Source organism: Telopea speciosissima, chromosome 2 (genome assembly GCF_018873765.1).
Source record: "Telopea speciosissima isolate NSW1024214 ecotype Mountain lineage chromosome 2, Tspe_v1, whole genome shotgun sequence".
In the NCBI taxonomy this organism is placed as follows: Eukaryota; Viridiplantae; Streptophyta; class Magnoliopsida; order Proteales; family Proteaceae; genus Telopea; species Telopea speciosissima.
In genome coordinates, this window is record NC_057917.1 from 21,554,774 (window position 1) to 21,568,221 (window position 13,448).

The 13,448-nt window shown below is 36.8% G+C and overlaps 1 long non-coding RNA gene across 1 annotated transcript; it reads right to left on the bottom strand.

Annotated features, from left to right (window-relative positions):
- LOC122652409 lies at positions 1–10,887 on the bottom strand. The gene is made up of 3 exons (XR_006331593.1): positions 10,878–10,887; positions 10,679–10,680; positions 1–257 (listed from the first exon to the last, which is right to left on the bottom strand). It is a non-coding gene; the product is annotated as an uncharacterized LOC122652409 (long non-coding RNA).
- Positions 10,888–13,448: the final 2,561 nt, after the last annotated feature.

The window sequence follows — 13,448 nt, forward strand, 5'->3', positions numbered from 1 at the left end:
TGAAACGAAGAGAGACTACTTCATATTGATTCTAAACATGAAGATTACATAAGGATCTCTCTTTCCGATTATGCTTGATATAAATCATGTCAGTGCAAAAGTTAAAAAGAAGTTAAAGCGAAAAAAACAAGAAAAAAAAGAAAAGAAAAAGAAAGATGGTACGCTTAGATTTCTGTTAGTCAGCTCTGCTACCCTGAACGGAATGTCAGTTTCATCTCATCTTTTCAGCTAAGTAGAGCTCTAGCTGCGCACGTTAGCTAGCAACAGTGCTCACACTATCCATCTCCCCCCTCCCCCACAAATCTGCAAGGAGATAGAAGTGTGTAGAAGGAGATAGCAGGGAAGGGAGAGATGCATGCACTGTATCGAGTTAGGCTTGGTCAGGAAGAAAATTATCAACATTTAAAGTTTATAATATATTAAATATATTAATATATATTTTAAACTTAAAACAAGGTCGGGTCGGGCTAGACAGGGCTTAGGTCGAGGCCTCAACCCTGGTCTCACACAAACCTGACTCAAGATCAGAAGTTTCCATCCTTGACCCACTCTCAGAGCCAAGTATCTCAGCACAGTTTCTATTCGGGCTTAGGGCAGAATCGGGCCAACATAGCCAAACTTGCACCCTAGAGAGAATAGATTCCTATAATAAATGGAGAAAGAGGAGAAAGAAAGAAAAAAAAAAACATAGACCATCAATAAACAAGACACATGGCACCTTAGTAAGTTCGCGCATTATATGCGTATCCGAATGTTTAATTCAAAAAAACATATTTTATCATATATTTTCATATATATATAGTAAAATACTCAATTTTTAAGTGCATCTGTATTATATAGGTATTAAACACGAATTAAACGTATTTAATACTTTATAACTTAAGTTTAGTTTCGTTAAAAAAAACAACTTAAAAAAGGAAAAATGCAAAACAAAACCCTCGCATAATACAATTTTGGTCTTCTTCTCTTTGAACCCTAGCCGCCGACTGCCTCCATTCCATTCATCTTCTTCATCTCCGTTCTCATTTCAGTTCAGGTGCCCGGCAAGACTTCCTTTGAGGCAGAATACCCCCTGCCCCTTCCTATTATCGGTTCCTATTTCAGTTCAGGTGACCGGTTAATTGTTGCTGGGTAAATCGGTGATTGCAGAGGCAAATAAGCTCTGTTCCTCTTCTTCTTCTCTGTCTCTGTTCGCCAAATGGTTGTAGTGGTGATTGCATTGGTGGCCTGGTGGGAACTCAATTTGAGGCTCTCTCTTCTTCGTCTTTGCAAGTCGTTACTCTTCGATCTTTTTCTCAGTTTGTTTTTTTTTTTTTTTTCCTGCTTTCCTTTGTGTGGTTTAATTCACAGAACAAAATTTTCATAAACAAATATGATTTGAATAACATGAGTTGACAAAACTGCTATTTGATGCAATTGATCATTGACTATAATTCTAATGCCCTATGAAGTAGTAGACCATTAAGCACAAGCTTGGCAGCAAATCATCTGAGTTCTACATATGACTATATAAATTTTTAACCAGCTACTAAGGTACATGAACTTTAATTGGTAATGTTAGTTCATCTTAGAGATAAGTTCATTGATGTGAACTCATCTTAGAGATGAGTTCTAGAACACATTATGTCTTAGGTTTTTTTTTCTTATGCCTGATGAGATACTTTTATGGATATTTTGATTTGTTAAATGATAATATTATGAGATGTAATAGGAAATTTTATATTGTGTTTATTTTAGTTTGTAGTTTTGTTTTTGTTAAAATTATTGTCTAAATGTTATTATTTTGTTTATTAGGTGGTACATGTCTATTACATAGTGAATATTTCCTGTATTTTAGCTAATAGAGCGATCATATTAAACATGTATCGTAATATTGTCATATGTGTTTTATTACGCCGGATTTTTGAAAAGTATTATTATCGTTTAATCCATTTAATTGTTGAACGAATCCATTCCCATTCAATTGCTATGTCCTAACTTACTAACTAAGCATGGCACACAAGAGGATTCCGCTCCCCTGTGCGGGATAGGATCCGGACTCGCCAATGCACACGATCTCATTGACCCTCACGGACCACACCTCAGAAAACACCGACCCTCTAGGAAGGCTCTATATAATCCAATGATCTTTACCTTCTTTTAAATAATCCTCCAATCATTTCACCGACTCAACTTTAGACAATTATAATAATTTATAATTAATGGGGGATATCAATGGTAACCGGATAATATGGTAAACAACTGCAGCTTACAGAACCAAGGGGAAGTGGATGGATCATGGTTTTAGCAATGGGTATTGTATGGATTTTTATCTGCTGTGCTGACATGCTCTATTTTGCTGTTGTACATATTTAGATGCTTGACACATGTATTGACATAATCCAATGGTCATAAAACAGTTAAATAAAAATTTGTTTTTTCTTATTTTCACGTTTGCTTTTTAATTTTCAGTGTTTTTATTTTTTATTTTTAGCTTTCTCTCTCTTCTCTCTCCCCTTTCACGAGATCTTTCCCTCGCATTCTCTCTCCCCTTTCATGAAACCTCCTTCGTTTCTCCCTGGTCTCCGGCCACTCTGAAGAATCTCCGCTGGTGATGGAGCACCTGTAATATGAAGAGCTAAAGTCTTTGCTGTGAGCGCAGCAGTCTGAAGAATCTCTGGTCCGACCTCTTCCGTCTCCAAGGTAGTTTTCTTCTATCTCTTGAGAACTGCAGATCTGGTTTGCGATTGAGATCAGATCTGCTCCAACAGTGGATTTTGGTTTGATCAGATCTGCTCCAATAGATTGGGACTGCAAGAGATGCCGCAGATGAAGTGGGTGTGGCAAGGGAGAGAGCAAGGATCGAAGGAGAAGTTCCAGGAACCGAGGCATGACCAAGGAGAGATGGAATTTGGTTTGATTGAGGCCTTGAATGCTTTTAGCGCGTAGATATCCAAAAAGACTGTTTGATTCCATTAAATAAACACCATGAGCCATTCCATCTATCTTGTGGGCTCTCTTGAAAGATTTTATCACCACTACCATTCCATAAGACCATCAAGATCACAACACTCCAAAAACAACAAACGTAATCACAATAAACCCTCTTAGCCCCAAGAGAGAGAGAGAGCCATAAGGATTGATAAGGTGTTCTTGAGTATTGGATCGAGACATGTAATAGAGAGAAAGAAGACAGATGTTAAGAAGATCGATGGAGAGAGAGAGAGAGGGTCAGATGGAGATTGACGATTGTCTTCATTCTTCACTCTCCCACTGTTCGATCCGTTTCTGTTTTGAGTTTTTCTTTGCTGTTCTTGGTTTTTTCTTTATCTAAAAACCCACCCTAGAAGAGCGGCAAAGCCTCACCATAAAAAGGAAGAATGGCAGAGCAGAGCATTACAAGTTCTTGCCTTTTAATCTCTCAACTTGATCAAAGCAGAAAAGCTAGGTTTGTGTTTCAAATATGCTCCATCATCGGAAGAGATTCTTCAGAGTGGTCGGAGACCAGAGAGAAACGAAGGAAGGTTTCGTGAAAGGGGGAGAGAGAATGAGAGGGAAATGTGAAAATCAAAATAAAAAAATATTAAAAGCAGAAGTGAAAACAAAAAAAACAAATTTTTACTTAGCTGTTTTATGGCCGTTGGATTATGTCAGTACACATGTCAAGCATCTAAGTATGTACAACAGCAATCCGTATTGTATGAGTCAAGTCGGTTTCCATCAATATTGATTCCTAGTTGATCTTGATTCAATGGATTTATTACAAACATGGACAAAATGTTTAAGAAAAACTCGATTTTTTTAAGGAAACAGGATTTAGATAGATCTGGATCAATATCAATCGAGACCATGGTTCATAATCTTGGTATTGGTTGGATCGAATTGACCGATATAGATCGGGATCCCCCAATCTCCGCCAAATATGATACTTTTGTCTTTATTTTCAAAAAAATTATATTTTTTATAATTTTACCCCTGTCCATATAATTGGATTGAATTATTGGAATCAAGTCTTATCAATATCGAACTATTCCAGCCAAAATCGGCCGATCCGATCCAATACCTCAAACCATGACACACACCAATAATGAGTACCAAAACCCTGGGGTGGATTATGGAAAATGGAAACCAAAAACGGTTTCCAGTTAGGTAATGGGTAATTTTGTCATTTAAATTATTTTTGTCAGGTAAACAGGATAAGAATGAAAAGACGCGAACGAGAAAAGCATTTAAAGCTTATCGAAAAAAGAAAAGCATTTAAAGCTTACTAAAAACATCCACGTGTCAACAGTGAAAACAGTAGGCGTACCTGTGGCGGAGCACAATGGATTACTAAAATAGTAGAATAGCGTCTCATAAACAAAAGAAAATACCAGAAACTTGCAGCCTTATCTTATGTGGTCTATTCTTACAGTATATAAACTTGCGCCTTTGGTCTTCTTGTTTTCAGCTATTTATTATATATTAGTATCGAGAAAAGTGGTACTTATCCGAAAGGAGAAGATCAGAAGATTGTGATTTGTGAAAAAAACATAAAAGAAAAGACAGTCAAGATCAAGAGGAGAGATCTACCAGACTAAATCTTTTGAATAGAGGGTTTAAGCGAAGAGGTTTTCAGAGATGATTTTGGTGGCGATCGTGGCTGAGCTAATGGAGGAGTATACGCTGCTCCTTGCTAGGGTTTTGGAGCATCTCTTCCTCGAAGCCCCTTTCCCAAGACGGATGCGTTTTCTCATACTCAGTAATCTTCCTTATGCTTCTGCCACCAATACCACTCCAAGGACGATTCGAGCCGCAGCATAGCCGTCCTTTGATGGGGAGTTTTCTCTTCTGTTTTCGCTTCTTTCATCTTTTCTTTTCTTCTTAGTTTCTTTTTCCCCTTTCCTTTTCTTTTGATTTTTTGATTTTGTGAGATTGTACTTCGTACATGAAGGGTAATATGTAAATATCGTTTGTCCTTGAGATCACCCTCATTCAGTACCTTGTAATCTATTGGGGTGGTTAGAGACGATTTCGGCTTTGACAGATCAATATTTCTATTTACTTGCAGAGTCAAATTTCCATGTTCTAACAGATTAATATTGTTTTTCTCATTTTCTTTGGTTCTTCCCTTTTATTCAGCCAATTTCTTGAGATTGAAAGTTTAGGTGTGGGGTTTGTTGTATCGGAGGAGATTAGTCCCTTCTTTGGTTCTACCCCTCGGCTATCTCAAATTTGTGAAAATAGGGTCTGAAAGGAAATGAATTTTCTTAGCGTAATAGAAGTAAGTGTGTAGAAGGAGATAACAGGTCAATGTCACCGTTGGTTTGTTTTTTTAGGGTTGGGTGGAGGCGTAGTGTTAAGTTGATATGATTGTGAATTAGAACATCTCCACACCAAATCGAGAATTGCTAATTTCATTCGTTGATTAACCTATAATGGGCCCCCCCGGTGGGATTGAGTTTGGGATTTGGATTTCGAAACCCTCTCTGTTTATTGGGTCTAGACTCTGTCCTGTGTAGAGGGGTTTACACTCTATCCTGCGTACAGTGATGAATTACCTTGTGAGAACTACACTAGATCAGTCATAATCATACTATGTTAAACTAATACTCTCTGTTCGTCAGTGGGCCCTATTGCATCCCTATTGCATGACATCTAATAGTATCATAGAAAGGTTTGTGTTTGAATTACAGCAAGTTTTGCATCTATTTTCATCTTAAATCATGAAAAAAAATTTAACGAACCAATGGAGTGAAATTTGGTCGAACTGTCATATACACTATTAAAAGTCTTTGTTAAAAACGAGTAATAAAGTCGATCTCCCTAGAAATACACTGTGAAAGAAATATTTGGTGTTTTCAACTTGTGTAAAATGAGTTCACGATAATTAGTTTTCACTAGTAAATCTTCAATGCTCTCTAAATTGTTTTCAACAACTCGGTTTTGACCACCATTTCTTCTCTCAGGAGAATGGAGTTGAAAGTGGTCCTCTTAAGCATTGCAAAAGAAACTTGACTGTGAGAATGATCATTGCCCCATGAGGGAATAATTATCATCTCCAATTTGCGGGAACTTTCAATTCCTCCAATTCTTCTAATAGAGGGTAGTGGACTCCACCTTGGGCAGTATTTTTGGGCAGGGGGTAGAATGATCATTTTCGCCTCCATTTGAGGAATTGGAGATATTGGAGGGGGCAGCAAATTGGAGGGGATAACGATTCCCCATGAGGCATCAATGTAGAACTTATAGGAATAGGGAGGAGGAGGAGGAGGACAGACTTGAGCAAAATTTTCACCCCCACAATCGATTGTTGAAATGGCTTTTCTCTTGGTGGTTGCTAGACATGGAGGAACTCAAAGTGGTTGCTTGAGTGGTTTGATTGACATCCATCAAGGTTCATGTCTTAGTACTAGAAAGTAGAAACTAGATCACTGCGAGTTCACCAAAGGGTTTTTTTTTTTTGTTTTTTGGTATATGCCAAAGGTTCCAAGATTGGATGGTACTACTATCCGGATCCACGATCCGATGAGAAAGAACACTACTGAACCAAATCAATTGGACAAATGGGTACAAAAGCAAAATATGAGTCTCTCCATAGCATTTAAATTTATTATCTATAAATCAAAATGATTAATATATTAACGTTTGTATCTCTTATTTTTCGTTAACAAGATTCTCATGCATTGACACATCAGTTTAAGAAAATGAGAGTTTATGAAATTCCCCCTAATTACAACCTACCGGGTAAGTCTCTCCTCCTTACTTTGCAAATATGATGTTTCTTTACTCATCATCACATTAGCATTTTATTTATCTCTCCTTATGAGTCGTTACACATCATCATCATCCAATCCCCTCCCCCTCCCCCTCTCCTCTTTTTAACATCTCTTAAAACAAAATAAGATGAGATACGCGGTGATTTCATACAGTTATTCAAATGTATTTGACAATTCAACTTAAGTGCTTATAAGGCAACACAACTTGACTTATACAATAGATCATGGACTTATAAGGCCTCATACAATAGCTCAATTTAATTGCAATGAGTACATGGACTGATAAAGCCTCAATTTGACTTATAGATAGACCAAGAGTCTTTTGTCAAAACTCTAGGACCACAAGGCCACACATGAATGCAAATGTTCATGCCATGACTTAGTCTATATGATGCTATGACTTTACTAATGATGTTTAAAACCAACTTAAATGATACATATGTAGAGTATTTTTATGCAAACATGTTCATACAACTATTATTAGATCAGGAAATTAATAATTATCTACTATTAAATCAATAAGTTAGTGATTATTTAAAGAAACATAACATATTAATTAACTTCATTAAAAACTAAATTATTACAAAGATGTTTGGTTTTATCAACCCAAGAAGAAAATTTTTTGGAACATAAACAAAGAGGAGTATAAGATTTGTTTTTATAATTATAGAGATCAGATGTCCTTTATTTTTTTTTTTTTTACTTCATTAACAGCTTTTTTCTAATGAATTTAGATTATTTTTCCATATCCTCGAGATATCCAAGCCACTGATCTATTTTATCAATCATTGCTAAAACCTTTTTTTCTCAGCCATAATCTTTTCACTATCATTATTGGGATAGTCAATTATCTTAATGCAGAAATCATTTCCTTCACTAACTCCTTTATGAGTTGTGGTAAGCTTATCATTCAGACTTGAAATGTGATTAACCAGATGATCAAAATTTTCTTTTAGCTTGGCTTTCTCTCGAATAATATCCTCCCTGATTTTCATATAAACTTTTGTAGGGGTTATGAAGGTTTTCTAACCAATGTTTCAAATTGAACACTGGAGAAAAAGCTAGAACAAAAATAATTGAAGAAGGAATTGTTGCATTTCTAGCCTTTTTGCTAATATTATCTTCCATTTCTAGTAACTGAGAGCTGAAAAAGAATAAGAGTATAATTTGAAATGAAAAATATGTTAGAATAAGCAATGGGTTTTGTCAAACCCGAATCCATCCCCATACAGTGATCTAGAACACAATTGAATCAAAAGACAGTAGGGAAATAAAGTGTACTTGGCACCCACGTATGTTGATGAAGAACCGATAAGAACGCACCCAATAGCAACAGCGATCCGTCAGATAATGAATGCAAATCCTCGAATAATCTTGGACAACCGCGTTGGGGATCTTCTACAGTCTCCTAGTCTCTCCCTCAGAGTTCCCTTTCTTGTGGAGAAAAGATAAAAGAGAATAGTAACTGCAGGGACCCCTCATCATTAGTATTTATAATACTCCCCAAACCTTAACCCACTTTCACAATGGGCCAGGCCGGTCGGGTCCATCTCAATAAATAGTAGCAAGCCACGTTAGCCCTTGTATTTCTTGATCCCCATATATGATCAACCCGATAATTAATTAAGCCCACACGTCGCAATTGGAAAATTCCTAACAATCTCCCACTTGGGCTAGATTAATTATAAAGTCATCATTATCAGATGTGGCCATGGAATCTCAATACAACAATAATGCTACTAAACCTTGATCCAGTTAGCAAATATATCAATGTCGAGCAACAGCAGAAAATACACCTCAACATACGGCATATCACTTTCTGTCAGCTACAAACAAAGATTTACTTACTAACATGAACCGCCTTAAGATAATTTTGTACAAGGAATGTCGTACACATCTGTGATCACATAAATATCGTCATCATTCCTTGTGGGTCCTCGAACGTATCATGAGCATCGTATGACTCATAGATTACCTTTGAACATCGTCATATTCGTTGATAATCAAACGACTTGGTTTATCATCAATCGAACATCCATGGCTAGAAATAGCCGAACGACTTGGCTCATCGCCAATCGAACAACCTTAGACCAAAATGGCCTTCAACATATCAAGCATATGCATGCATGCAAGTGCTATTCATCACATCGAGCAGAAGCATCATAATCAAAACGAAACATATATCTTTAAGTTCTCCCACTCAACAGGCATATCAATCAAAATGAGAAGAACTCCCAATCCACAAACAGATCAATCATGTAAAGAAGTACTCCCACAGATCAAGAGAATCAAACAAACTAAATCGATCAAGTTTAAAAGTAAAAATTCAAACCATAATTTTTGTACAAAGTAATCAAAACTATCAAACTACTCGAACCGATTATCTTTTTTTTGTTCTCAGTCAAGTCACCATTCTCAAAATTCTTTCTTTCTTTCTTTTGCATAATAATATATCAATTCCTTCAAGGTATAATCGTAGTTTGTTAAGTGCATCAATTTATTCAATATGTTCTTCGTGATTTTATTCACTCATTCATTCTTCCTATTATTTCTTATTTTATTTCAGTGTTTGACTTTATCATTCCACACTATTAATATACTTTCAATCTATGCTACCAAAGTAGCTTCTGTCAAATGGCTCAAGACCGGTTATACCCCCTAGGTTACTAATTGATTTTAAAATAATCTTTCATCATTTCAAATTTTATTGATGAATTATTTTGTTCATGGTTCATTATGCATGTTGGTTAACCGTCAGTTACTATAATCATTTACTTATTATTTCATCTACCATAATAAGTCATCATTCGTCAACAACATATAGAAATACAACATAACATTATCAAAGGTTTCTATATCGCACAAATCAACATGTTCTTTAACCATCGCGTATCCATTCATCATTCAAATATGTATTAACATATTTGAATAAAATCAGTGGTTCTATACATTTATCATCAACAACACACCAGATACACATATATGTATGCAATCAAGATGATAAATATCAATCAACAATACTTCTTCATAATATTACATTCTTGCCCTTTCAGGTCAAACACACACGTCTTTATCGCACCGCAAGTACCGCGAGATAGCAACAACTTTTAGAAATCTCTCTCCACCTTTGGGTGATAGAGAAACCCCTAGGTTATGCACCTCAATTTCATAATGATTTATCGCACTGCAAATACCGTGAGATGTCAATGACTTTTGAAAAATTTCCTCCACCTTTGGGCGGTAAGAAAATTCCTAGGCCACACATCCCAAATTCTTTGAGTACACTATCTTTGGATGGACACACTGCCTTTTCGTGAAAAGATCAGTAGTTTTCAGAAATCCCAGCACCTTTGGGCAACTAGAACCCTTAGACCACCATCCCTTCCAATCTATGTGTACATCACCACGTCAAACTTTGGCAATACCGCCTTTGGGCTAATGTTACCTATTCCGCTGCCTTGACAGAACCATAAAAGGATTTAATGGGCCACTTTGGTGGATCACCATTTTATCCTCACATAATTCCTCAACCTGATATGCAACAATATATGTGGAAGTAAACACATTGATCGTCCATAATGTGTTGTGACATGCACATTCATCGTCCAAGTGGCAATGGTCAACCCAAAATAGTCCAAATATGCTCAAAGTAGTATCATCGTCCAAAATAGGTCCCTAAAAATATTAAACGTCCCAAAATTAGGTACCAGTGGGTAGGTCTTGAAATTATAAACGAAACAAGACCAATCAGAGCCCAATCGGATGCTCCATTCGCCCATACGTCACTCGAAGGTGACACAATCGTCATTAACGGGTCCCATAAATTCAACAATATTATTCAAACAGGATACCCAAAAACATCGGCCTTGAAAAAAATACAAGCAAAATGGGGCATCCCAGGACAGAATCTAATTAAAATAGCATTCCAAAACAGGAAAAACAGCTTCTGGAATAATAAAAACGTTCTAGAACAGTTTTGAAATACAAACAGTTGATTCTGTTCCCAAAACAACTAGAAAACGCAAAAACCGTCAAAACTATAGTCTCTGTTTATCCAAGATATGCCAAATTGCATATCAAAATGAAGAGCATGAAAAAACAGACACACTAGAAAAACCGCACCTTAAAATTCATCCAAACGAACCCACATGGTCTATTTGAAGTTTTCTGATCATTTCCCCCCCTTTTTTTTATTTTATTTTAAAGCCGAATCGAACCGGGTTAAACCAATCCAAACCAGAATGAACGAACCAAATCAATTTGAACCCGGTTCGACTAAACCGGACCGTCGGTCCACCCAGTCGGATCACGTTTCGGGTCTCGGGTCGGGTCAACGTTGGCCGAGTCAGGAATCTTTGATCGAGTCTCGGTTGACTATGACCCGGGTCGGGTCAGCTCTGACTGGGTCAAACGTGACCCGCAAGCAACCGCTAACATCATGATGACATCAGCCCTATGACGTCAGATGACATCATAATCGTTATGAATTAAAAATTTTTTTAAAAATAACCGTCACTGGCGCGTGGATCTCACTGGTGCCTTTGGCCGACGCATTCGGCCGTCGGAGGTGATGATACACCCACCAAAATTCTGGTCTCTCCGAGCCCTTCGCACCCATATAAAAATATTAAAATTTTACCAGTGGAAAAGTCTGGTAGCGGCCAAAACGTACGATTTTGCCAAAAAATCCATTTTTCACCGTCAAAAACTCGATTCATGTTCTTAAACAGACAATCAATCGATCATAGGTCTGCATGGGTGGCTCTGATACCACTTGTTAGAATAAGCAATGGATTTTGTCAAACCCGAATCCATCCCCATACAGTGATCTAGAACATGATTGAATCAAAAGACAGTAGGAAAATAAAGTGTACCTGGCACCCAAGTATGTTGATGAAGAACAGATAAGAACACACCCAATAGCAACAACGATCCGTAAGATAACGAATGCAAGTCCTCGAATAATCTTGGACAACTGCGATGGGGATCTTCTACAGTCTCCTAGACTCTCCCACAGAGTTCCCTTTTTTATGGAGAAAAGAGAAAAGAGAAAAGAGAATAGTAACTGTAGGAACCCCTCATCATTAGTATTTATAATACTCCCCAAACCCTAACCCACTTCCACAATGGGCCAGGCCGGTCCTGTCCATCTCAATAAATAGTAGCAAGCCACATCAGCCCTTGTATTTCTTGATCCCCATCAATGATCGACCCGATAATTAATTAAGCCCACACGTCGCAATTGGAAAATTCCTAATAGAATAAACAAATGGCACAAGCATTTTAGAGACTAAAATTGAAGAAGAATAGGAGTAAGTTTGAAGACTCGGTCTTCAGCAATTAATCTTTTCATCTTCAGAAAAATTAAGTCTAACAAACAAATATTCCTAGGCATGTTTACCTACACAACTTAATGCAAAATTGGTTGGGTATACGAAGAATCTCTAGATAACTTCAATTAAACATTTAATACAACTATACATGATAAAATTAAATTTAAAACTTTAGCAAGAATTAATAATGCAATTAATGAACTAAAACATTCAAATCTGAAACTTGCGGGAGTTTAATATAAACTTACGGAATCTTGTATGGACGTCTGTGGTTTAAACCTCAGAAGATCATGGATGAACACATACTACTGACGGAAGTCCGTCAAGCACAGACATTAGTCTTTCAGAAGTCCATAGACAGTAAGTCTGTACACCTAATTAACTTATAAACTAAGAACATACTAGTCAAAATATAAAATAGAAACCCAAAACACAACTAGATCAACTAGAAAAGAAAATGTTAACTATTTTAACTACCAAGCTGTCACGCTACAATCCCGGGATAAAGGAAAGAGCTGCCCTCACGGGCAGAGGCCATAATTTCTAAACTTAAAAACATCACATTGAATACAAGAAGTAACATCAAAGAAACATTTTCATATCATGTATACATAAACGTATAGTCTTCAACATCCATGATACTTAGAGTATAATTCAGAGGAAGTCTTAAAAATTAAAACCAAATATATCCTCTACTATAACCTTTCATTCATTCCCCTGATGGTAATGGTGTAGAATTTACACCTCTCTCATGGTCATAAACCAAAACATGATTCTCCATAATCTTTCCTTAAAACATTTACACATATATAAATCAAACCTATACGTCTATGCATAAACAAAAATAAAGTCGTCCATAGTTGGCTCCTCAACAAGCGAACTCTCCACCTTCTACTTCTAAAAACTCTGTAAAAACAAGGTTCCATGAGGGGTGAGCTACAACATCCCAATGAGTAAGAAATACTCCAAAACAATCTTACCATAGCACACAGTAGTATATAAAAAAATAATACATTCGTATTTAATTCATCCATATGTACATGCTCATGCTCATGCTCAAATGCATTCATATTGTATGCAATACATCCCATAAACCCACAAATAAAATCCAGATCACATCACGAGTGGATTAATGTCTACCTCATATTCCTCCTCTTCGTTTTGCTATAACCACATGTAGGCGAAATGACCTTCATGTTAAATCCCTACTCCTCCTCCCCCGCTAAGTGAGATCAACCCTCTGTACCCTCACTCCTACCCCAACTAAGTGAGATATGCCATTAAACATCACATTCTCATTCACTTCCCCTCTCACTCCTCCTTCCCCCGCTAAGTGAGGTATTCACATTCCATGTCCCACACAATAGTAATCTACACA